We start from the raw sequence: 26,661 nt of genomic DNA, 5'->3' as shown, positions 1-26,661 counted from the left end.
AGATTAGTGACTTTAATTGCAGCCTGGTTCACGTCGAAGTACAGTAGGTTTCGCTCGGCTTCCCTACTGATGATATTCTGAGACAATGTTCACAGGTAGATGCAGGTTCGCTACAAAGGGACAGAAGGAACCGAGCCGCCGCATAAGTTCGAGGTTGGACTTTTCACTGAAAGCAGTTCTAATGCAGTCAATATATTCCCGGCCGAAAAAGAGTGATTCCGGGCGTCTTTAATGTCAAACAAAAAAGTGTCAGTGTCCAATCGGCAGCGAGTTCGCTAGAGGTTTTGCGGTAGCTCGGGAGGGGTGCTTACTACAGGATGAGGGCAAGTGTTATTCCAAAAAAGCATAGCAGCAGTCACATTCGCTGCTTTAGAGAAAACCAACGTAAAACCAAAATATAGCTGGCTGAATTAGTAGTCTCCGTGAAGTGGAATCCAGTGACAACCGCTGCATTATCTTAGTCAGTGCCTTAGTTGTGACATTCTAGATCGGATAGGCTGCTGATGTTCTGTCTCATTTGTATTTCCAATGGATGTGAGGTATAGGAAATCCAAGGTTTTTGTTATTTGTATCATTTCCATCAGCCAATTGCCATCCAGTGCTGGAAAAAACCCTCCTCTAAACTTTTCCATGAATTGCAGTCTTCAGCTTCGTCCGAGTTGGTCATGTATGTTTTGTGATGCCGTCTAGCTATCTTCCATTAGATTCGTAGCGTTCAAGAACGCTTGAGGTATTTAAATCGCGAACGTTAATACACCAAGTGCTAGTTACAAAAACTGCCTTTTCCTTCAGTTCGCAACAATTTTTCCGATACCAAATTTACTTTCAATTATACCATATAGTCTGACTCAATATTGTAACATTTGCATGTTGAAAGTAAACTTTTGTGACGACAGAAAAAGCGCGTTCCATTCAGTGAGTTTGCACAGATTGTTCGCACTACGCCGCGGTTTTGAAAGCCACACAAAAAGCGCGCATCCCCGGATACTGGTAGCGCCTGTAACGTTCCCTGGCAAACTCGCACTATTGATAAACTAAAATTTAATTGTACCATATACGCCGCTATGAAGCAATTTGTATATACTGTAATTATTTAACAAAAAATTATTATTTAACTTTGTGTAAAGGACATTCGTTATTATTGTAATATTTTCTGTAGTAATATTCTCGATGCATTTAGAATGGTAATATTTCTGTACTCATAATGTAATTGCGAAATGTGTCAATATCTGCGATAACAAAAATGTAAAATTCAGCCACAGAGGAAAATAATGTTGTAAGATTACAAAGAGATGTTAATGGTCAGCAGTAGTATAAAAACCACCACGTAGTGTGTATTCTTTGTCGTCTCCCTGTAGAGCTGAAAGTGAGAGCAAGCTGTGACGTAGCATTTTATGAATGGGTAGACTTCTTTTGTCTGTATCTAGATTTAGCCGCCATTAGAGGAGAAATTACAAACTAATGTAAGTTGAATTATTGTTGTGGTCTAAAAACATTATAATTTATCAAAAGTGTGTATTATTAATGTAAATTAGCTTGACCATGTCATCTATAATATTTCTTTAAAGAATTTTCAGCATTTTTAGCGGTGTTGCTGGGCGGTGCCGCGACCGAACGATTTGCAGCGGCGGCACATTTAAAAAATTGTTCCGCTAGGAAAAATTAACCAAACCCGTAAATCGGGAGCAGATAAAAATTAGCAGTGATTTAAGAAAATGTTTTTCTTTTACAACGATCCTGAGACTGACGGAATTTTACTAGTTTCACATTTGTGCATTCATAGGCGGATAGTTAACGTTGACATTTAACAATTTTGGTTCTTTCAAATAACTTAAATGTATAGTGGAGTGTGTTTTATCAGTGATAATTAAACGTCGGCTTGGCAATATTTAACCATTTTCTGTTAATAGAGACAGTCTTGTGTTCCATAGCTAACGCCGGGAAAGAATTCAGTGAATATTAAAAAAAAAACACTGCATTTAGAAAATGTGTGCAAAGGCCGAATTATATAAAGGATTTAATTCTCAACTAAACATTCTTAATCAGTTAATATGAATTCACGTAATTTTAAATGTACTTAATTCTGTGTAAATGAATTTTTATTACCACACGTAAATAAGAGGTTCTACAACAAAGTTCGTACGTATTGACTGAAAGAAAACAAAAGAGCAAATAAAAAAAAAACAAATTTAACCAAATTTACTTTCAATTATACCATATAGTCTGACGCAATATTGTAACATTTGCATGTTGAAAGTAAACTTTTGTGACGACAGAAAAAGCGCGTTCCATTCAGTGAGTTTGCACAGATTGTTCGCACTACGCCGCGGTTTTGAAAGCCACACAAAAAGCGCGCATCCCCGGATACTGGTAGCGCCTCAGTCTCGTCCACGTTCGCTCTCTCCAAGCCCTCGCTGTTCCAAACATTCGCTCACAGCGTAGTCGTCAGCAAGTAGAACTTGCTATATTCATACCGTTATTCCGAGTCAACCTGAGCCCTGAGCACAACGCAGAGGCCAACAACGCTCAAAGGCGACTGACGAGTTCATTGAAGAAGCCGAGTAAACATAGACATGAATGAAATGAAAGATAAAAACTTTGTTACTGCAATATTACTTAAAGAAATTAGTAATTACTGTTGCAGCATCAAGCCACGAGCCGGCCGCAGTGGCCGAGCGGTTCTAGACGCTTCAGACTGCAACCGCACGACCGCTACGGTCGCAGGTTCGAATCCTGCCTCGGGCATGGATGTGTGTGATGTCATTGGTTAGTTGGGTTTAAGTAGTTCTACGTTCTAGGGGACTGATGACCTCAGATGTTAAGTCCCACTGTGTTCAGAGCCATTTGAACCATCAAGCCACGACAGTGAAAGAATTAATCAAGTGGGATGTATTTGTGTCTGATAACCCTAAAAAAAAAAAAAAAAAAAAAAAAAAAAAAGTTCAAATGGCTCTGAGCACTATGGGACTTAACTTTTGAGGTCATCGGTCCCCTAGAACTTAGAACTACTTAAAGCTAACTAAACTAAGGACATCACGCACATCCATGCCCGAGGCAGGATTCGAACCTGCGACCGTAGCGGTCTCGCGGTTCCAGACTGTAGCGCCTAGAACCGCTCGGCCACCCGTCCGGCTCAGTAGAGTCTATTGTTTCCAGTTATACTGGTCTCAGTTCTGGATAATCGAAAAACTCAGTTACTTGTGATATTTTGAAGCACATTTACTGGTGAGATGATACTGGGCAGCTCCCTGTTTGCTTTAATATAGTTCCCACTAAATTTTCCAGAAGAAAGCATGTATGCAGTTATGCTGGTCACAGTTCTAGTTGCCGGAAAGTTAGCTTAGATACGATGTCTTCACAGCACTGATTTCGGTGAGATGATGCCGTACAGTTCGATACCAGCTCTAATCTCGTCCCCCACTACGTTTTCTGGAAGAAAGTTTATAATGGGCAGAGTCTGTTGATTACAGTATCTTCGGGAGATAAAATTACTGGTTAAATTTTTTTGTGACTGCTGTATTCCAATATACATAGTAGTTTATGTAAAAGCAACTCTGAAGCATCACTTAAGCTTTAAGATCAGTAAGTAAAATGTTCTTCCAGTACATTTTTTAAGCTATGTGGATTGTTGTTGTAGCGTATCCCGATGTTATTCAATCTGTATATTGAGTAAGCAGTAAAGGAAACAAAAGAAAAATCCCGAGTAGGAATTAAAATCCATGGAGAAGAAATAAAAACTTTTAGGTTCGCCGATGACAATGTACGAGGGCAGTTCAATAAGTAATGCAACACATTTTTTTCTGAAACAGGGGTTGTTTTATTCAGCATTGAAATACACCAGGTTATTCCCCAATCTTTTAGCTACACAACATTTTTCAACGTAATCTCCATTCAATGCTACGGCCTTACGCCACCTTGAAATGAGGGCCTGTATGCCTGCACGGTACCATTCCACTGGTCGATGTCGGAGCCAACGTCGTACTGCATCAATAACTTCTTCATCATCTGCGTAGTGCCTCCCACGGATTGCGTCCTTCATTGGGCCAAACATATGGAAATCCGACGGTGCGAGATCGGGGCTGTAGGGTGCATGAGGAAGAACAATCCACTGAAGTTTTGTGAGCTCCTCTCGGGTGCGAAGACTTGTGTGAGGTCTTGCGTTGTCATGAAGAAGAAGTTCGTTCAGATTTTTGTGCCTACGAACACGCTGAAGTCGTTTCTTCAATTTCTGAAGAGTAGCACAATGCACTTCAGAGTTGATCGTTTGACCATGGGGAAGGACATCGATCAGAATAACCCCTTCAGCGTCCCAGAAGACTGTAACCATGACTTTACTGGCTGAGGGTATGGCTTTAAACTTTTTCTTGGTAGGGGAGTGGGTGTGGCGCCACTCCATTGATTGCCGTTTTGTTTCAGGTTCGAAGTGATGAACCCATGTTTCATCGCCTGTAACAATCTTTGACAAGAAATTGTCACCCTCAGCCACATGACGAGCAAGCAATTCTGCACAGATGGTTCTCCTTTGCTCTTTATGGTGTTCGGTTAGACAACGAGGGACCCAGCGGGAACAAACCTTTGAATATCCCAACTGGTGAACAATTGTGACAGCACTACCAACAGAGATGTCAAGTTGAGCACTGAGTTGATTGATGGTGATCCGTCGGTCATCTCGAACGAGTGTGTTCGCACGCACCGCCATTGCAGGAGTCACAGCTGTGCACGGCCGGACCGCACGCGGGAGATCAGGCAGTCTTGCTTGACCTTGCGGCGATGATGACACACGCTTTGCCCAACGACTCACCGTGCTTTTGTCCACTAGCAAATTACCGTAGATATTCTGCAAGCGCCTATGAATATCTGAGATGCCCTGGTTTTCCGCCAAAAGAAACTCGATCACTGCCCGTTGTTTGCAACGCACATCCGTTACAGACGCCATTTTAACAGCTCCGTACAGCGCTGCCACCTGTCGGAAATCAATGAAACTATACGAGACGAAGCGGGAATGTTTGAAAATATTCCACAAGAAATTTTCGGTTTTTTCAACCAAAATTGGCCGAGAAAAAAAATGTGTTGCATTACTTATTGAACTGACCTCGTAATTCTGTCAGAGACAGCAAAGGACCTGGAAGAGCAGCTGAGCGGAATGGACAGAGTCTTGAAGGGAGGATATAAGATGAACATCAACAAAAGCAAAACGAGGATAATGGAATGTAGTCAAATGAAATCGGGTGATGCTGAGGGAATTAGATTTGCTATTTGGGAAGCAAAATAACTGATGATGGTCGAAGTAGAGGGGATACAAAATATAGACTGGCAATGGCAAGGAAAGCGTTTCTAAAGAAGAGACATTTGTTAACATCGAGTATAGATTTAAGTGTCAGGAAGTCGTTTCTGAAAGTACTTGTATGGAATGAAACGTGGACGATAAATAGTTTAGACATGAAGAGAATACAAGCTTTAGAAATGTGGTGCTACAGAAGAATGCTGAAGATTAGATGGGTAGATCACGTAACTAATGAGGAGGTATTGAATAGAACTGGGCAGAAGAGAAATTTGTGGCACAACTTGAAGAAGGGATCGCTTGGTAAGACATATTCTGAGGCATCAAGGGATCACCAATTTAGTATTGGAGGGCAGCGTGGAGGGTAAAAATCATAGAGGGAGACCAAGAGACGAACACACTAAACAGATTCAGAAGGATGTAGGTTGCAGTGGATACTGGGAGATGAAGAAGCTTGCACGTGATAGAGTAGCATGGAGAGCTGCATCAAACCAGTCTCTGGACTGAAGACCACAACAACAACATGAGTCGTTTCACAAAACGATGGCAATACCTTCCTTTTTCAGTGCAAATTTTACTATGTTAGCTTTAGCGACTAGCACCCTTATAATCCACGCAGCCAGGTCGTGATTTGTAGAATCAGCCCGAATTTCAGGATGGAGTCTCTAAAACGGTGGCGGGAGTGTCGCCTACAATGGCAACGTCAAGTGGAGCCAGGTGCTGTGTCCTACTCATTCGGGCCGCTGATTAGATGTGCAGTCGACTGCATGTACTGTAAAATACATCCGTTTACAACGTTAACGTGGACTGCTGATTCACAAGAAAAAGTGCACTGTGTTGCTGAGATAACAAAAGTCATGGGATACCTCCTAACAGTCGGCCGTGGTGGCCGAGAGGTTCTAGGCGCTTCAGTCCGAAACCGCGTGACTGCTACGGTCGCAGGCTCAAATTCTGCCTCGGACATGGATGTGTGTGATGTCCTTAGGTTAGTTAGGTTTAAGTAGTTCTAAGTTCTAGGGGACTGATTACCCCAGATGTTAAGTCCCATAGTGCTCAGAGCCATACCTCCTAATATCGTGTCGGACCTCCTTTTGCCAAGCATAGCGCAGAAACTCGACGTGACATGGACTCAACAAGTCGTTGGAAGTCCCCTGCAGAAACATTGATACATGCTGCCTCTACAGCCACCTGTAACTGCGAAAATGTATCCGGTATAGTATTTTGTGCACAAACAGACCTCACGATTATGTCCCAAACTTATTCGATGGGATTCCAACACATTCGCTAGAAATGTTCATAATGTTCTTCATACCAGTCATGAACAACTGTTCCTGGTGACATGGCGCACGGCCATCCACAAAAATTCCAGCGTTGTTTGGGAACATGATGTCCGTGAACGGCTGTAAATGATCTCCAAATAGCCGAACATAACCGCTTCCAGTCATTGATCGGTTCAGTTGAACTAGAGGACCCAGTGCATTCCAGTTAAAAACAACCCACACCATTATGGAGCCACCCCCAGCTTGCACAGTGCCTAGTTGGCGACCTGGTTCCATGGCTTCGTGGGGTGTGCACTACATTCGAACCCTACGATCAGCTATCACCAACTGAAATTGGGACTCATCCTAAAAGCTCATTGTTTTCCAATAGTCTAGGGTCCAACCGATATGGTCACGAGCCCATATGAGGCGCTCCAGGCGATGTCGTGCTTTTAGCAAAGGCACTCACGTCGGTCATCTGTTTCCATAGCCCATTAACGCCGAATTTCGCGCACTGTTCTGACACCTTCGTCGTATGTCCCCCATTGACTTCTCTGCTTATTGCTTCTCTGTCAGCACTGACAACTCTTCGTAAACGTCGATGCTCTCGGTCGTCAAGTGGAAGCCGTCGTCCACTGCGTTGTCAGTGGTGAGACTGAAACGTCCCCTTAGAAACATTATGAATGGCTGTGCTGGTAAACTTCTACGTTATTTGATACAAAGACAGCTGAGTAAAACTGAACGTACTCAGGCAGTTCTCTCTTTGCTTATTCTGATCATCACTAAACTGACACACATTTTTTTAGCGCAACGCAATCTGACTTTCAATAATCCCTACAAAAGAATTGCCCTGACTAACAATAACCTATACCTTTCATGAATCACTTAACTCACAAGAATCTTCGTTACTCGAAGTACTGCAGTACAACGAGCGCCAATACTGCCAGCTAAATAAAAGATTCTAACTACTGAAGGCACTAACTACTGATAGGCATAGTTAGCAAATGGAAGATTTTGATAGAGAACAAACAATGTATATACCTTAATTTACATGACAAACCCTATTTTCAGAGCTATATTTTATTTTGGACTAATGGATCTATGCAGATATTTGTAAAAACGATAATGATACATCATTCCATATTAATGTAATACTGTAAGTACCAGGCGTCCTTCTCATATTTTGTAATACAAGAGCTCTCTAATATGTGTTAAACTCTATTCTTGACTTAAGTTTCATACCTTTTAATGTAAACTACGATGTTCATTGTCCTTAGGCCGCCTTCTGAAGAAGACAGGTTTAAACCTATCGAAACCTAGGTGAAGATTACTTTATCCATTCCAACTGGTCGGCTGTTTTTAGTCTTATTACGTGGAACCGTTGCTGTTGCGCAGCTATGTTTAAAATACCTTAATAGCGTTCAAAAGACATTATATATATACAGGGTGTTACAAAATGGTACGGCCAAAGTTTCAGGAAACATTCCTCACACACAAATAACGAAAAGATGTTATGTGGACATGTGTCATCCAATTCAACAAATTTCCTTTTTCTGACGGACACACGTCCAGATCGTCCGCTCAAAATGCTGGCATCTCTCTCTCCACATCCACCACTGCTGGCGGCTCACCTCCAACAGCGCAACGCTACGACCATTTCACATCCAACTGCCTAACACTACACAAGCGAATATTCCAACAATGAGACCAACCAGCCACAGACTGCACACAGCACAGTCAGTGATTTTCATACAGAACGCTAAGTGGCGTTACCAACATGAAAACCTAAACAGCCTACTTACAAGATATAGTGCTTGAAATTTGGTACTCTCGATGCACTCTTCGACACTGTGGATTTCGGAATATTGAATTTCCTAACGATATCGGACTGAAAAGTCCCATGCGTCTAGCTCCAATCACCAGTCTTCCCGCTGCCATAATCACGTCGGAAACCTTTTCACATGAATCATCTGAGTACCGCCCTTTTACACCTCGTGCACGCAATACTACTGCCATCTGTATATGCGCTTATCGGTATCCCATGACTTTTGTTACTTCATTGTATATTGGCGATGTAATTACAATATGACAAAAGTGACAAAGTCATGATTTTATTGTCTGACGTCAATGATTTTATGTTCGCCTAACGCAAAAAATGCTTTTAAGATCCTGAGGATGGTCTGTTGGTTAAAGTGGTTGTTAAATAGCGAATTTTATCAGCAGCTCGAGGTGGTGGTACTCATGACATTTTTCAAATATTATTTTTTAAGCTATTCAAGATGCAGTATTTGTAGCCAGCTGTGAAATTTTGAAAACTAGTACACAGGATGATTTTTTCCACCGTGTACAAACTCTATAATCGATCGATGAGAGGATACGGAACAAAAAAAGGGTGTAATGAACTTATATGTCTGGAAATGCATGGTTTCCATTATTCAGTCATACTTTGTTAAAGAGACTTCGGTCTAATACGCGCTGTATCACGCAGCCACAGTTACAGTATGCATGGTTTCCTCCTAGAGAGTGATACTGTTGCTCATACGTCATGCCCTGATGCCCTCTCCTGCCGTAGTCAGTGGTAATGTCATGTCCGATTCACTTGTCTTGCTGACTCACGCCGTAGTGGATGTAAGACAGCGTTGTACATAACTGTTCCGTATTCGAATCGAGAGCGTGCCGACATGGTGTTTATTTACGGAAAGGCAAATGGCAACAATAAACACAGCATTCAGTGTTTGGTGTTTGCAACAGTGTGTCGCCGTTTGTCTGAGACAGGTTCGTTTCAGGGAGCAGAAAATCATGAAGGACGTACCCTAAATGTTCGGAGACGAGACTTGGAGGGAAATGTGATTAACACTGAGGAAGACTATCGCTGTGTCAGTACCAAGCGGTTGGCTCGCCAGTACAGGGTAAGACAGACGACCATGTGAAACATTCTCCATGACAATTTTTACTATCCTTATCACTTACGACCTGTGTAAGGCTTACTAGCGACAGACTTTCCACACTGGGAGCAGTTTTGTCACTGGTTTCTTCATCAGGCAACCACGATTCCGGGATTTGTTTCATCCATCCTACTCATAGATGAGGCCACCTTTACGCGAAGTAGTATCTTCATATTTCATAACAGTCGTCTGTGGGATAGTATGCAGATCGCTCACGGTATGGTGACAGTGAATCATCAGCATCGGTGCAGCCGAAATGTGTGGGTCGGGATAATTCGCGACCGTAGTCTGGGACCAGTCTTTCCTTCCCCGTCGCCTAACAGACCGGGACTATGGGCATTTCGTGCAGGTCACTTTACCTCCCCTGATGCAAGAACTGTCATTGATGATTCAGAGGGCTATGTGGCTGCTACATGGTGGTGCTCCCGCCCACTTCGTCGTTAGCCTCCGGACGCATCTCAATAGTGTCTTCTGTGGTCGATGGATCGGACGAGGGGTTCAGTTGCATGGCCTGCTCGTTCACCGGATCTCAACCCTTGAGATTTCTGGTAATAGGGCCATCTAAAAAGTATCGTACATGCAGAGCCCATACCAGATATGGAGACTCTGGAGCAGTGTATTCATGCTCCCTTTGACACTGTTCAGATGCAACCTGGCCGATGTGAACTTGCTATGGTACATGGAAACCATTTTCAGCATTTACTGTAACTCTGGCTGCGTATTAGACCGCAGCCTCTGTAACAAAGTATGATTGAATAAATGGTCTCTAGCATGGAAGCCATGCATTTCCGGAGACAAGTTTATCAGACCTTTTTTGTTCCGTATCCTCTCATCGATCAATCCCTAGAGTTTGTACACGGTAGAAAGAATTACCCTGTTAACGCCGTAGACGATTTTAACCAATTGTGTCTATAGATTGCGCTTCATGAGCTCTATGAGAATACAACATTATGTTTGTATGTATAGTACATCGTGAATTGGAAGCCGGAATGTGCATTCAGAGACATGAAAATGCCATTTCCACGTCAAATAACTTGTATGCTGACAAAAGTACTAGCAGTATGATAATGTTCACTAAGATATCTTTCTATAATTACACATATTTCACTATGTTTGTACTTAATTATTACGAAATTCGAGTACAGAGACTCCCGCACTGTAAAAACTGTAAGTATTTCGAAAACTAAGAGAGCCAGCAAAATTCTGAGGACACCGCTGAAAAGCTGGCAAAATCCACTACAACACAAATATGCCATATGTATTCTAGATTTAGGAGAAATACGTGTTTGCGGGGCGTGTCGGTCGCAACTTTAAAATGTTAGAAATAGTTCAGAGGACTGTTCCACGGACTTTTAATAATTTCGTTCTACAGCATAAAATTAATTTGTTTCATCAGGACATTTGATGGTAGACAAAAAATGAGATTTTTTTATGCTGAAGTGATAGATATTCTGTGCCTCTGTGAACACCATGTAACGTTGATAATGGAAGCAGGACTGAAGAAAAATCAAGACACTTTTATAGGATTTGTCGACCTGGAAAAAGCATTCGACAATGTAAAATGGTGCAAGATGTTCGAAATTCTGAGAAAAATAAGGGTGAACTATAGAGAAACTGGAGTAATGTACAATTTGTACAATAAGAGTGGAATACCCCGAACGAAGTGCTCGAATAGAGAAGGGTGAAAGACAGGGAAGTAGTCTTTCGTCCATACTGTGCAATCTAAATATCGAAAAAGTAATGGAAGAAATAGAAGAAAGGTTCAAGAGTGGAATTACAATTCAAGGTGAAAGGACATCAATGATAACATTGGCTGATGACATTTCTATCCTCAGTGAAAGTGAAGAAAAAATGTAGGATCTACTGAATGGAACGAACAGTCTAATGAGTACAGAATATGGACTGAGAGTCAATCGAAGAAAGATGGAAGTAATGAGGAGTAGCAAAAATGAGAACAGCGAGAAACTTGAGATCAGGATTGATGATCAGGAACAACAGACTAATCCATGACGGACGGAGCAGGGAGGACACAGAAAGCAACTAGCACTGGCAAAAAAGGGCATTCCTGACCTAGAGATGTCGACTAGCACCAGATATAGACCTTAATTCAGGGGAAGACATTGCTGTGAATGTACGTTTGGAGCACAGCATTGTATGATAGTAGAACATGGGCTGCTGGGGAACTGGAACAGAAGACAATCGATGCATTTGAGTTGTGGTGCTGCAGAAGAATATTGAAAATTACGTGGACTGGTAAGGATGTACAATGAGGAGTTTCTTCGCAGAATCGGCCGAATCAGACCATTCAGAAAACTAATGAACCAAAAAACATTCTTCCTATAAAAACTGACAAGACAGACTTAATCGATTATCATCTGATTTCTTCCCTGGCATCTTTTTTCCAAAATGTTCGAAAATGTAATGTGCTTATGAGGAGACTCAAGTGGAAACAAGTTATGTAGCAAGTACAGTTTTCATTCGAGAATGACTGCTCGACTGAGAATGCTACTTATACATCCAGTCATCAAGTAGTACAAGCCTTAAATAGTAAAATATCGTTAGTTGTTATTTTTGTGATTTTTCCGAGGCATTTGATTGTGTAGATCATGTTACTCTCCTAGAAAAACTTAAGTTCTCTGGAACTGATGTCTTTACACACACCTGGTCTGAATTATACGTAACAAACAGAACGCAATAGGTTGTGATGAACAACTCGAACAATGTTGGAAGGGTAGAAAATTTATGTGTTTGTGGAGAAATCACAAAGGGTGTCCAACAGTGTTCAATTTTGGGGCCACTCGTATTCCTTATGTATGTGAATAACCTTTTACTTAAAATTCAGCGGGTGAACTGGTACATTTTGCAGACAGTAGCATCGTTATAATAAACCTCATTAGAGAGAAAGCAACAGAAGAGATGATAAATAATATTTAAAAAGAATTATGAAGTTCTATAGCCAACATATTTGTCTAACGAGAATCAGCAACTGATATCTAAGATAATTCTCATTTATTGTTCAGTCTCGGTTGCGCATTTTTAATTAGAGGACATGTTTCGATCACGTGGGACTGTCTTCAGATCTTAGTATTTTCGTCAGCAACCCATCTTGTCTGTTGAGGACCTCATATCAAATTACTGCCCTCTGAAATGAGGTTCTGAATAGACAAGACGTCATACTGACGCAACTAATTAGATCTGAATACGATCCAAGGTGATCCAAACATGTCCTCTAATCAAAAATGTGCAACTGGGACTGAACAATATACGAGGACTATCTTATGTTATGAAGTGGTTCTTAGAAAATGGACTCCTCCAAAACTTTGAAAAAAAACCACACTATATTCAGTTGTGTGCAACAAATAGTGTCATACCAACAGGTAGACATGGTTATACAACGTGGAACCAACTGTAAAAGCTACCTTCTGAGTTAGAACTGTTTTAGAAAAACTTTAGAAATAAAATTCAAATTTGTTGTTATCCCAAAACCAATCGTCGCATTATAAACATTTCTAGTGCTCTATAAAACAATACTATAGGTCTCAACATTTATTGATCCACCGAGAGTAGGGAGCCGAAAATGTAGTTTGTTTCTTACTGCTTATCTTAAAAATTAACACCAGGAGTTCGTTCTTGTGGTCTGCAGTTGCAAAAAAGGAAAATGAAGCAACACTTATGTAAGTGAAATAATCACACTTCAGAATTCATGTTTGATCAATTCCTGATCCACAATGTCAATGTAAGAGCAGCATAATGGAGAAGTAAATACAAAACTTTTCAAGCATTATATCAGATTCACTATTTTATTGTTGTTATACAATTTTATAATGGGTAATGGAATGTAGTCACATTAAGTCGGGTGATGCTGAGGGAATTAGATTAGGAAATGAGACACTTAAAGTAGTAAAGGAGTTCTGCTATTTGGGGAGCAAAATAACTGATGATGGTCGAAGTACAGAAGATATAAAATGTAGACTGGCAATGGGAAGGAAAGCGTTTCTGAAGAAGAGAAATTTGTTAACATCAAGTACAAATTTAAGTGTCAGGAAGTCGTTTCTGAAAGTATTTGTATGGAGTGTAGCCATGTATGGAAGTGAAATATGGACGATAAATAGTTCGGACAGGAGGAGAATAGAAGCTTTCGAAATGTGGTGCTACAGAAGAATGCTGAAGATTAGACGGGTAGATCACATAAGTAATGAGGAGGTACTGAATAGAATAGGGGAGAAGAGGAGTTTGTGGCACAACTTGACGAGAAGGAGGGACCGGTTGGTAGGACATGTTCTGAGGCATCAAGGGATCACAAATTTAGCATTGGAGGGCAGCGTGGAGGGTAAAAATCGTAGAGGGAGACCAAGAGATGAATACACTAAGCAGATTCAGAAGGATGTAGGTTGCAGTAGGTACTGGGAGATGATGAAACTTGCACAGGATAGGGTAGCATGGAGAGCTGCATCAAACCAGTCTCAGGACTGAAGACCACAACAACAACAACAACAACAACATGCAATTTTATGAAAGTAGATACTTCAACACTTAAATTAACATTATCGTTATTATTGTTAATTATATAAATACGTTATGTTTACGTGATTCTCTTTCACGCTGACATATTTTAAAACTACTCCATAGTGAAATCAAGAGTACCCTCAATACCATCAACGTCATCAACAATGACAGGGTCTGAAGTTAAATTTTCACAAAACTGTCTGGTATCCCATGGAAGAGATGGTTATGTCCTCCAATTTTGGCAGTGATAATGGTCTATAACTTGGTCATGAAGGTACCAAGAATACTGCTAGGTCTGGCAAAGACTTTGGATGGCCTGCAGTTCGGCTTTGAATATTTAGTTCTATGAAATTCTCATCGAAGCTCTTGTTTGTGGACACTGAATACGGTTTCTCCTTGGTTATACTTATTTGACGAAGTTCCAGGCAAATAACTTTGTTGTTGTGAATGTCAGTTTTCTGTTGACTACGTTTTTTTCTAACAATAATAAATCAAAAGATTTCCTGTGCTTTCCTGAAGACTGTATTTTTTTCTGGTTTGTTGCATAACAGTGATCAATGTGTATAATGACGCAGGCATACATATGGAAATATTCTATGATTTATAATTATTTATTTACAGTTTTTAAGATAACTTAGTGATTAGTGTTATTAATTAAAATGTGGTATTATATAGTCGCTAATGACCATTATATGTTTTAGGTATAACATGGCCATACTAACCTCCAAGGGACTGCTGCTAGTATTTTCTGCTGAACACAAAGAGACCAAAGACATTCCCCTGGAAAATATCTGTATGGCAACAGTATATCTTTTTAAACAACAAAATGCAAGGTAATGTGCTCCTCGTAATTACCAGTTAGGTACTTATGTTTCAACTCCAATACATAAACAAGCAAAATATGTGACATTCTTACATGTATTTGTTTCCATATTGCAAATGTCTGTCACATGGATACAGCAACTGGAAGTTGGTTCAGACGTCTAGACAGCAGCACGTTGTGGAATGGAGTTGGTTGTAATTTCCAGGACATCCTACACATATTTCATCACAGATTCCAGCAGAGAACTAGAGATCTGAAAAATGGTAGTTGGTTCCCAATTACATAATTACGTCCAACTGAAGTAGCACATGAGCAGGAGTTAGTAAATCCTGAAGTAGCACATGAGCAGGAGTTAGTAAATAGGGCTAAATGCTACAGATTTTTGGTTGTACACACTGATGAAAACCAGAGTTGGAAGAAGCGTGTTACTGAGCTTAAGAGTTAATTCCTACAATTGCTAATCTTGGAAACAAAGGAAACAGGACCTGACATATTTTACATATTTCCACTTAATAATGTCACATGGAATACTTTTCTGGCGTACTTCATCACTTAGAAAATAAAAGACAGCTGTAAGAATAATATGTGGTGTTCGCCCACGGACATCATGGAGGTACCTCTACAAGGAGCTTCACAATACGTATATTTGCTATTGAAATTCGTCTTAAATAATCCATCACAATTTGGAAAGAACAGTGATGTCCATACCTTCAACACTAGAGGGTAAAATGACCTTTATTGCCCATTATTAAAGATGTGAGTGGCTCAGAAACAAAGTTTTGATCATCTGCACAATAACTGACAAGTAGGAAAGCAAGTTCTAAATCTAACTTAAAATCATTTCTCCTTGACAACTCCTTCCACTGCAGTGACGAATATCTACTTATAATCTGGCTAGTACAAGCACTTATTAGAGTAATAACTTGTTTTTCGAGGACTGTTAGAACAGATTCCTTTAAACTAGGAAACAAGCTTTCTCAAAATCTATGAATCCCAGATAAATCGGTTATTCATACTAATTTTTATCAGTAACGTCAGTATAATGTGATTATTATTTTGCAATTTTCGGTAAACTGTGGACTAGATACAAATCTATGTTGAACGCTCACCATGTGTTGAGCGAGCACACAGAAACGACCTGTGGATTGCACCATTGTACTCACGTTAACCACCAAGTGAAGATGGTTGACTGACCGCCGCGCATTTTCCTTGTGTTCCCATTTGTGTACCGTCGACTCCGGTAAGTAGACGAGTTACTTACACTGTGTGTTAGTCGAGGAAATCAAATTTGTGTTCCGATTTTAATACCGTTGTGTTTACCTGAATGACACATTGTGACAGGTTCCTGAGCAGGTCTTCAGGAGAGCAAGTGGATTACCACATAAAAAATACGGCATGTAATTTGAAAAAGACATACTGCACTTCGTATCTTCGTAACAAACAAAGATACAAGACACTTCATCATGCTGGTGAATGTCTCTCTAGCAGGTAAATAAGGTTTGTTTGATATGTATTTTTTATTTTCGTTCTGGACAAAACGTTATTTCAGGTGGTCAAAATAAATGGGATCCCCTGTATAGCAAATAGTAATGGTTCTATAACACACTGTTACAACACTTCTGAAGATTTGTCTCTGTTAAGAACGACGTAATGTGTTCTGTTTGCCAGGAACTATTCAGTACAATCACCAAGCTGATATAATATGCCATACATCTTTTTTTTTGTTTTTTTTTTAACGCTAAATGTAGAACTTTATCGATGCGCTCCGAACGTCAAGAACACGGCATCAACCTGAGCGCCAGTATCTATTGCCTTCTAGATCTCGAGCGAACAGAGGCAGCTGAATATCACATTATCGTTGTCTGCAGAATTCATGTTGATTTCTACAGAGATTTTCGGTCACCAGGAAAATCATAATACACGAGCATCAAAGTATTCTCAAATTCCACAATACACTGACGTCACTGAGTGTCTATTCAATGACCATACCTGGAAAAGAGAATTTCCGTGGAGCCCTAGAAATCAGGCGCCGACGGCACCCCGTACAACTTCTACGTCGTTTGGGTTGCCGCGAGTTCCGCCCCCACGGACCCGACGCCGCGGGAACCCTGAACTTCAGAACTCCGCGGCCACAACAGCAGGTGGCGACAACGACGTTCTGGCGAAGCCATCAGGCGGTGTGCACAGCGATGGTAGAGGTCGTTGATGTACCGCACCTTTTCCTGCAACCGCAGAGTCACAACCCGGAAATTGGTGCGCATGTATCCTACAGTGAGGCAGCTGTTTAGGCCAACGCGAGAGCTTAGCACAGCAGTTCCATCGCAGCGAGTAACCGACCAGAAGATCTCCGCAACAACTCGCTATGATCTCCGGCACAATCTTCCAGGACACCACGCCGCCTCCCTTGTCTGGACTCTTAAGTGTGACCTGCGACGTGCTAGCTGGAACTTCGTATAATTTCTGCTGTTTGTTTTCTTCACCAACAAGATGGTGCCAAGACTTTACTTTCCGCGTCTATTCCTGTCGCCCTTAAAATTTTTTTCTGAACTGTAGGACAGTCGGTGTTTCTCCACTGAAGTTCTGCCATCTGATACACTGGAAGTGTTTCGTTTCTACAAATTAAGCTAGAGTTCGGGCTTTGTTTTCAAACCAAAAGTCTGAGGAACTTGTTCATGCTGAAGATTTGAAGATTTAGCTCACTTTCAAAGAGCGTTTGTTTAATTTCACGTTTTGAGGGATTTAGTTATTTGTTTTTGGGATTCAGGAATTTTAAATTTTTTGTTCCTTGTATTTTCACTCGTGGAAGACTTTTGTTTAATTTCAGACGTAAAGGAATATTACCTCCATGATACGTTGAGAATTTTGCTAACGTTGTGTTAGAGACATAAACGCTTGTTACTGTGACTATCTTTTTGCGTCTTTGTCGGATGTCTCGGAGGAACCAGATATGTCAGAAATGACGTGGGATTTTTTTCCAGTCGCTAGGAATGTTCCGTTCGTCCAGCGATGTACCGTAGATTGCTGCTGGAACAAGAGCAGCTTCTTTCACATATTCTGTATAAATCGTATAGGAATTCCACCAGGTCCTCTCACCTTCTTTCGAGCGATTTTAATTAATTTTCTGTGCTGCGACCACTTATTTTCAAACCTGTCATTTTGACATCCGTGCGACGATTTAAAAGAGAAAGCGCAAAAGTTTTTCCTCGGTGGATTAGTTTCGAGTAAAGGAATTTAATATTCATCACTTTTGTAGATTTCGAATTACGCTTATAGTTGATAGATGCGAATAAACAAAACGTACTGACGAATGCACAAATGTACTGAAACGTGTTTAGGTCTATATGAAATAACAGTGTCTTGCATAATAGGCGGACCTTTTATCCCGTAAGTAATCTAACATTTCGGCTTTTCATTTCGATGCCATTATGATAGCTGAAAGTTTCACAGATACCTTTGCTCCGTTTATTGATTTTACATAAACTTTTTTGGGTTTTCAAACATATTCGTAAGTCAACATTTACCCAAAGTTCTTATCTTCATTCATGCAGAGATTTTAGTCCGTCATATCAGATGAATCTTTGTCAGACATACTTAACGCCGATCAAGATGGCGTAACACAAATTTGCAGTACTTTTGCGACTGTAATGTGGCAAAAGACGTCAAAAGGAAACGTTGTTACACTCGCAATTCAACCTTTTGTCTTAATGTTTGTGTAAAATGTGGTTGTGTGGCTTTTATTGCGCGTATGTTGAGCAGAACGGATAAAAAACACATTTCAGAGGTGAACGACGCTTCACTCTATAGGCTGCGTGTGGGAGGTCTTTGAGTGGGGCTATTAAAGCGATTTGGCGGAAGTTGCAGCGGCCGCGATTGGTCACGCTCACTGCCACAAGAGGCGACGGACCGGCGATAAATATTCCGCCTTGTACGCCGTTCAGCACTCTAGCACAGCACGTTCGCCAGAATCAGATACGTGACATTTCACGGCGAGTTAGCTGCGCGCTCAAAATTGCTTCTGAGTGATGTGATCAGCCCATACAGAAACTTCAGATAAGGAAGAAAGAGCGAGGAAATTGCTGCGGCAGGCATAAAAACATACGGCGAATGGACGCATAAGTCCCGTCGTACCAGAAAGCAGTATCCAACTGAGGTATAAAGCGAACATCGAAAAGAACAAAGAGCCGTTAGCGTAGCTGTGATGAAAGCCTTTGATACTTTTTAAGAACCTGTCAAGTACGTACGTGGTAATGTTGTTTATATGGTGCTACTGACTGTCTCACTTTAATGAGAGAGGTCCTGAAGCTATAGTGGGAAGATAAAAAGGCTGTTAAACTTGTCAACAGCATGTGTTCTGCACCTAACGGCTTCTCTGAGAAGTACCTAGACTATCATAACGGACAGAGCAGCAACTGTTTGAGGGCAATAAGATGCAACAGTCACCTGCTATACATCCGGTATTCCAAGTCATAGATCGCCTGTAATAAAGCAGATATTTTATCCAAAATGAATCTATCACTCTGTAGAATGTACTATGTTTTGGAACTTCCTGAAAGATTAAAACTATTTTCCTAGATAGCTCCATCGGTAACAGCGTTACCGGAAAAGCCAATGGTCAGAGCTTCAAACAAGAAGTTTCAGATCTTCGATTTGTCCAAAACCTCAGACGTTGCGGTGGATAGCATCACATCTGTTCTTCTCTGATATTTATTTTTTTAATGTCGTTGCGTTCACACTTGGATTTATTGTTACAAGTACTGAACAATGTGTTCGTTTTCGAAGTATTAATTGAGACGTGTGCATAGTGTCATATTTATACATTTAGCGGTGTACTCGGCCATCTGAGAAAGTGCATTGCATTAATAAAGGAAATAACGTACAACGCTCTACTACGATCAAATCTGGAGCAATGTTCCTGCATTTGGAGCAATGGCATGGCAATGGATTTCGAACGAAATCAGAGATACGCTACCCCTATCGTAATAATAAGGCTTCGCGATGTTCGAGTAACTTTAATGAGAATCTTTGGAAGACAGACGACTCTGAACTAATGAAAGCCTGTGTTGTATATTTAAAAAACAACTGTTTCAGGAACGCTGTACAACCGTTTTCCTGGTTGCATCGTATTCTTATAGAGCTTATGATATTAACACAGGGTCTCCATAAAAGAATGTCCCAATTATAAATTTTTATAGCATCAACTGTAAGCGGTGTAGAGTGGCAACAAACAGGTTTAGATAAGAGCATGCGCGAGTAGTGCTTTGTTGTATTCCCGCTTGCAGTGCCACATACGCAAAATGGCGCCTCCTGAACGTAAAGCGTATTCTGCATTGCAATTTGCTTTAATTTCAGTTGAAGGTGCATATCGTTTAAAGTTTGTTAACCCCCATTTGGCAGAAACATCAGGCGGTGGTCTGGCCAATCGAAACGACCGAATGCGTGTGTAAAGGGAAAAGCGCGGAATGACCAGAACTGTCTGAAAAGGATGGTGACTGTGTCAGAGCATCATACCTTCGTGGTTCCAAGAAGTCTCCTCGGAAAACAAATATTGAGCTTCAGTTGCCAAAAATTTTTGGAAATTTGTGGTAATATCTTATGGGACCAAACTGCTGAGGTCATCGGTCCCTAAGCTTACCCACTACTTAATCTAACTTACACTAACTTACGCTAAGGACAACACACACACACACACACACACACACACACACACACACACACGCCCCAAGGAGGACTCGAACCTCCGACGGGGAGAGCCGCGCAGACTGTGACAATCATTTGCCAAATACGGAAGTGTTTAAGATCTTAAGAAAACTTTGACCCATCCCTCCAAACTGTATATTATTACAGCTGGTACATGCTTTAGGGGCAGATCACTTTGGAGTACGTTATAACTTTGTGAGGTACGGCAGCGACCCGCGCGGATAGTAGTTTGCCTTAGGCAGTGGAGCGAATCGGACCTGTTGTTCCGACCGCGAGGGTGCGTGGAAGAGTGTTTATGCCGCTGATACTCGCACGTATAATTGTCTAAAATGATGGGACATGGCACATAATTTCTGAAAGATACGAAGCAATTTACGTTTGGCAACGCATGTGCCAGATCCAAGACTTTTGAAATAGAGCGTTTCTAGAAGGATGAATGTTCGTTTACCTGCTACAGACCGCATTGGCGCACACCTATCCACAGTGAGCAGAACAACGTACGCCAAGACGACCAATGAAGTTGCTTGTGAAAGAAATATCGCCGTTGCTTGGTGAGGATTTAAATTTAGACATTCTGGTGGCCACATCAGCAATGTGACACTGGCTCCTTCAGGCTTGGGTATGAAGGTCGTTCGGATTATTGAACTGCAGTTTGAGGTACCAGAATCGATGGTTATTAAATCGATGCAAACATATAGGACGGTACTCATACGCCTAAACGCTGGACGAGTTTTAGCAACTATCCCGTGCTAAACAGCATCCGACAGGTGCTTGTCGTATTTAACAAACACTTCTTTTCATACTTATATACTGGAGAATGTCGAGCTATTGTCGTTTATGATGGCTAGCTACTGAATAGTTCTGACTGTGTCGAAGAAGAACATATTCGCTCGGAGTGCGTGCAATCCGCATCGTGATGCAACTGCCACGTGGAGAAGCTTTATAGCGACAAGTTCCCACGCAACTGACGTGACTGTGGCTTGCTGGTAGGTATTAGTAAGTTCGGTGTGTGCCACGGATATGTAGATGCAACAGCGAACCGAGTTAGCGGAGCAGGGAGGTGACGGGGAGGTCGCCCTCCTCACGTAGCCTCACAAGCAGTACGCGGCGTGGAACTGGAGGTCGAGAGGGTGACAGAAGAACGCCCGTTGAACAACGTGAGTCACCACGGGGCACACGGGGCACGAAAACAACTCTCACGGAAGTGGCTCAAGGAACTCCCCCACAGTTCGGGCCAGATGTCCTCCCCTAGCCTAAGGACACGGAAGATCTTCGAGTCGAAGAGGCATCTGATACAGAACCCGTGCCTTTAAGAGGACATCGAAGGGATTCCTTCGGATGGTGACCGGATGTCCTGCCTTTCAGACGGTCCCTCTTCATTGACAAAGACTGACCTGGTACTGCCTATGGAGAAGTCAGTGACAGCGTCCCGGATATCACATGGAAACGCAGAAGAGGGCGTTTCTGGAAGTTATGAACAATGTGATTGAGTAGAGCAAGTCGAAGAGATACCGGAGCTTGCACCGCCACTAGATGACGGGTAACTGACAGGACGCACACCACAGAACGAAAACAGTGGAGTGAAGCCTTTTGACGGGCAAAACTCTGCGCACGAATAGTGGACTGTGGCCTTTTGGAGCTCACAATAACGTGACGCCAGCTGACGACAACAATTAACCAAGCATATAAGGTGGCAACAGTGAACATTAATAATGTGCGATCTCTTATGAAGTTGCACCTTTTCCAGAACGTGATCTACGCCACTGACATGCAATGCTGCCCTCCCAGATTTGCATATCTACATCTACATTTACATGGATACTCTGCAAATCACATTTAAGTGCCTGGTAGAGGGTTCATCGAACCACCTTCAGAATTCTCTATTACTCCTATCTCGTATAGCGCGCGGGAAGAATGAACACCTCTATCTTTCCGTACGAGCTCTGATTTCCCTTATTTTATCTTCGTGATCGTTCCTCCCTACGTAAGTGAGTGTCAACAAAATATTTTCGCATTGGGAGGAGAAAGATGGTGATTTGAATTTCGTGAGAAGATTTCGTCGCAACGAAAAACGCCTTTCTTTTAATGATGTCCATCCCAAATCCTGTATCATTTCTGTGACACTCTCTCCCATATTTCGCGATAGTAAGAAAGGTGCTGCCTTTCTTTGAACTTTTTCGATGTACTCAGTCAGTCCTATCTGGTAAGGATCCCACACCGCGCAACAGTATTCTAAAAGTTGACGGACAAGCGTAGTGTAGGCAGTCTCCTTAGTAGGTCTGTTACATTTTCTAAGTGTCCTGCGAATAAAACGCAGTCTTTGGTTAGCCTTCCCCACAACATTTTCTGTGTGTTTCTTCCAATTTAAATTGTTCGTAATTGTAATACCTAGGTATCTAGTTGAATTTACGACTTTTAGATTAGACTAATTTATCGTGTAACCGAAGTTTAAAGCGTTTCTTTTAGCACTCATCTGGATGACCTCACACTTTTCGTTATTCAAGGTCAACTGCCACTTTTCGCGCCATTCCGATATTTCTTCTAAATCGTTTTGCATTTTGTTTTGATCTTCTGATGACTTTATTAGTCGATAAATGACTATGCAAACAACCGAAGACGGCTGCTCAGATTGTCTCCCAAATCGTTTATATAAATAAGGAACAGCAAAGGGCCTATAACACTACCTTGGGGAACGCCAGAAATAACTTCTGTTTTACTCGATGACTTTCCGTCAATTACAAGGAACTGTGACCTCTCTGACAGGAAATCACAGATCCAGTCACATAACTGAGACGATATTCCATAAGCACGGAATTTCACTACGAGTCGCTTGTGTGGTACAGTGTCAAAAGCCTTTTGGAAATCCAGAAATACAGAATCGATCTGAAATCCCTTGTCAATAGCACTCAGAACTTCATGTGAATATAGAGCTAGTTTTAATACTTACCTAGCGCCGACTCCGCACTTTGGACGTGGCACGGCGATCTTGGTCTGGGTAGGGGTTTCGTTGTGTGACCTTGATTTTCTTCCTTCAGTCCGGGATTTGACGATGGCTGAGTGGCATTCGTATCGTCAACTTCTATACACCCTCCACATCTGACAGTCGACGGGTGAGTACGCAATTCTACTCCGAAGAGATTGTGCCCCTATTCCGTAACAGATGTGCTCATAGCTTACCAGGAGGGAATTTTAATTGTGTCGTCACGCCGAAGGATCAAACCCCGAATTTTAACTCCTGCTATGACTGTGCTCGATCTGCCGAGGCATGACACTAACAGACGCGTGCGAAAAGACCCTTGGGCAGCATGAGGGCTACACGTTTTTTACTAGGCACTAGGCGATTTATATTTCTGATCGCCTACAGGATCACACGCTAACAGCTGAATGTTGGCCCACTGCTTTCACAGATTACCTTGCAGATTTATGCACGTTAACACTTCCACGAGAGCAGGTCTGACGGAGCTTTAGTTCATGGAAAGTTAATTCATCCTTATTTTTTGATCCTGAAAGTCACCTGTGGTGCATAGAAACATGGCGGACATGCACTCACCATCTCCCGGTGCACTGTACAGTTCTTTCATGTTAACTACAATGTGCAAAACCAGCGTTACGAAGGGCTCTTATAAATCATGGCAAGGAAAAGTGGGAGTTGGTGCTTCGTGATCTGTCCTTCAGGACTCCGTCGCCAGGGCGTCAAGCAGAAGTCCATCGCATTCAGGTGTGCATTTTATCGATCATGAGATTTTGACTGGAGGGACTTTCGATCTGTACTAGGTGCTTGGACAACGTCGATGGAGAACGTATTTCCATGCATCATGTCAAGAGGACACACACGTAATCGCCAATCATTGATCACAGTGTTGCATGACGCAGATGATCGGCCCTTGAAGTCACAACAAGACGCTGCTGATGGGTTTCTGGAGCATTACCGTCTTCTTTTCGCCAGAACGCCGATGGACGATCATGTGGAAGAAGACATGTTGTGATAGATGCATACGGAGGTGGATAGTTTGGATGCAGCGGTGTTACTGGAACTCCTAACGGAATGTGCCTCTGGGGCAGATGGGTTAACAATCGAATTTTATCGCGAATTAGCGGATCTAAGGATGTTCCAAATGGTTCAAATGGCTCTGAGCACTATGGGACTTAACATCTGAGGTCATCAGTCCCCTAGACTTAGAACTAATTAAACCTAACTAACCTAAGAACATCACACACATCCATGCCCGAGGCAGGATTCAAACCTGCGACCGTAGCAGCCGTGCGCGATTCCGGACTGAAGAGCCTAGAACCACTAGGCCACAGCGGCCGGCTAAGAATGTTCCAATCAGTGTTCATGTATAATTAGCTATTGTGCGCTGACATCGACGTACCATCGCAATTATGGCGAGAATGCTTGTACCAATAACGAAATCGGCAGAGAGTGTCAGGGCCGATCAACTTCTACCTCTCACGATGGTCAACACTGACTATTAAGTCTTTGCACGAATGTTGGTGGCAAGCCTCAAGACTGTAATATCCAAGACATTACCCTCCAGACCAGGCTTTTCTAGGTTTGGAGCAAAACCCACTCTATCCTAGGTAAACACCGTGACATCATTGCCCTGATGGAAGTATGTCAAATGCATGCAGCGTTCATATCAGTGGATTTTGATTGTGCCTCTGACAGGATCAACCATGATTTCCTTGACTCGACCATGTAGCACATGGCGATACCCAGCTCATGCTTCTCCTCTGTAATGCTTCTTCGACGGTGAGAGTGAATTGCAAGGAGATAGGTACGATTCCTGTTTACAACTCAGTTACGCAAAGATGTCTTCTGTTGATGGTGTTCTTTGCAATAATGCTTGAACCAATGATACAGACTCTTCGAGGGACTCTTACAGGCGTCCAATGCCGTGCGAGTTCCTTCATGTATTGAGCATATGTAGATGACTCGATGAAACTCGCACAACCATAGAACGAAGTATGTCAGGTGGTTGCCCTTCTTCCTACATACTGCGTGGCAGCGGGTAGAGGGTCATCATAAATAACACGGAGATTATGCACATAGGGCGGGGCTGGACACTTTGCACAGTCCATTTACGACAATGGACATCACGTGACGCTTAGGGGTTCTGTTCACCGTATCGTTACGGAAATCATTGCCCAAAACCTCGACCTGCGACAAAGGGGAGAATATACCAGTGTTCATCTTGCCCCACGACAGCCTCATCTGACTCCAGGGTCACCAGTGGCGAAAAGGATATGTCACAGGGCGAGAAAATCAATTGTATGGGCAGGGACTGGCCAAAATCCTGGGAAACCAGTGATCGACAGCATGTGGGCCTGTCCAGCCCCGTTGTTGCAGATAGTCTCACTAAGTACCTCTGTAATTACGAACTTGCTGTAAGTGGATGCTGTACTGCTTGTGAAAGGGTGGCTTGCAGCAGTGGTAGCGTCGCCTCCATGCGATTCCCCTGGGTACCCTACAGGATGGCTCCAGTCGCTCTTCATTTGGAAGGCTCGTTGCCCTCATTAAGGGGAGAGTTTTTCCAAGCTGGTTCCCTTCGTGGTGGTAGAGCCGGATAGTGGATACGTGGACTTGAAGGTAGGATGAGCGAAAGCTTGGGGATCCCTGATGATGGTCCACCTCTGGCAAGAGGAAAGGCAAATCAGAGCTGCCATGTATGATACTGCCACACCTGGCACAGGTATTGCCAGCTCAAGTGGTATTGCCGAAAGAGTAATAGTGGTCTTTGGATATTAATAATACCAAAGATAGTACGACAGTACTAGTATCGATAAGCGCTGCTGCTGCTGCCACTCAAGGAGGCAAGCCAGCACCTTCGTTACGCCAGTAAGGAAGGAAGAAACAAGATGCCACTCGATGTGACAAAATGCCAAAGAACAAACGGCATGAACGCGAGCCGCACACAGCTCACTTTTCCACACAATTCTGGAAGACTCTCGCTCTATACGTGCGACTGATTGTACTGATCTGGAACCAACGGCAAGACGCGATCACGTCGGCGATCTTGGACGTTCTTCTTCCCCTGTTCTTTAAACCATCGGTGGCAGTGCGCACTAATTTCCTTCCTTTTCCCACGGCGCACAATTCTTTTTTGATTTTAGTTACATTCAGTTGCAAATATATTCCACGAGGACCGC

Source organism: Schistocerca serialis, chromosome 5 (assembly GCF_023864345.2).
Source record: "Schistocerca serialis cubense isolate TAMUIC-IGC-003099 chromosome 5, iqSchSeri2.2, whole genome shotgun sequence".
Classification (NCBI taxonomy): domain Eukaryota; kingdom Metazoa; phylum Arthropoda; class Insecta; order Orthoptera; family Acrididae; genus Schistocerca; species Schistocerca serialis.
Note: the sequence above shows the minus strand (reverse complement) of the source record.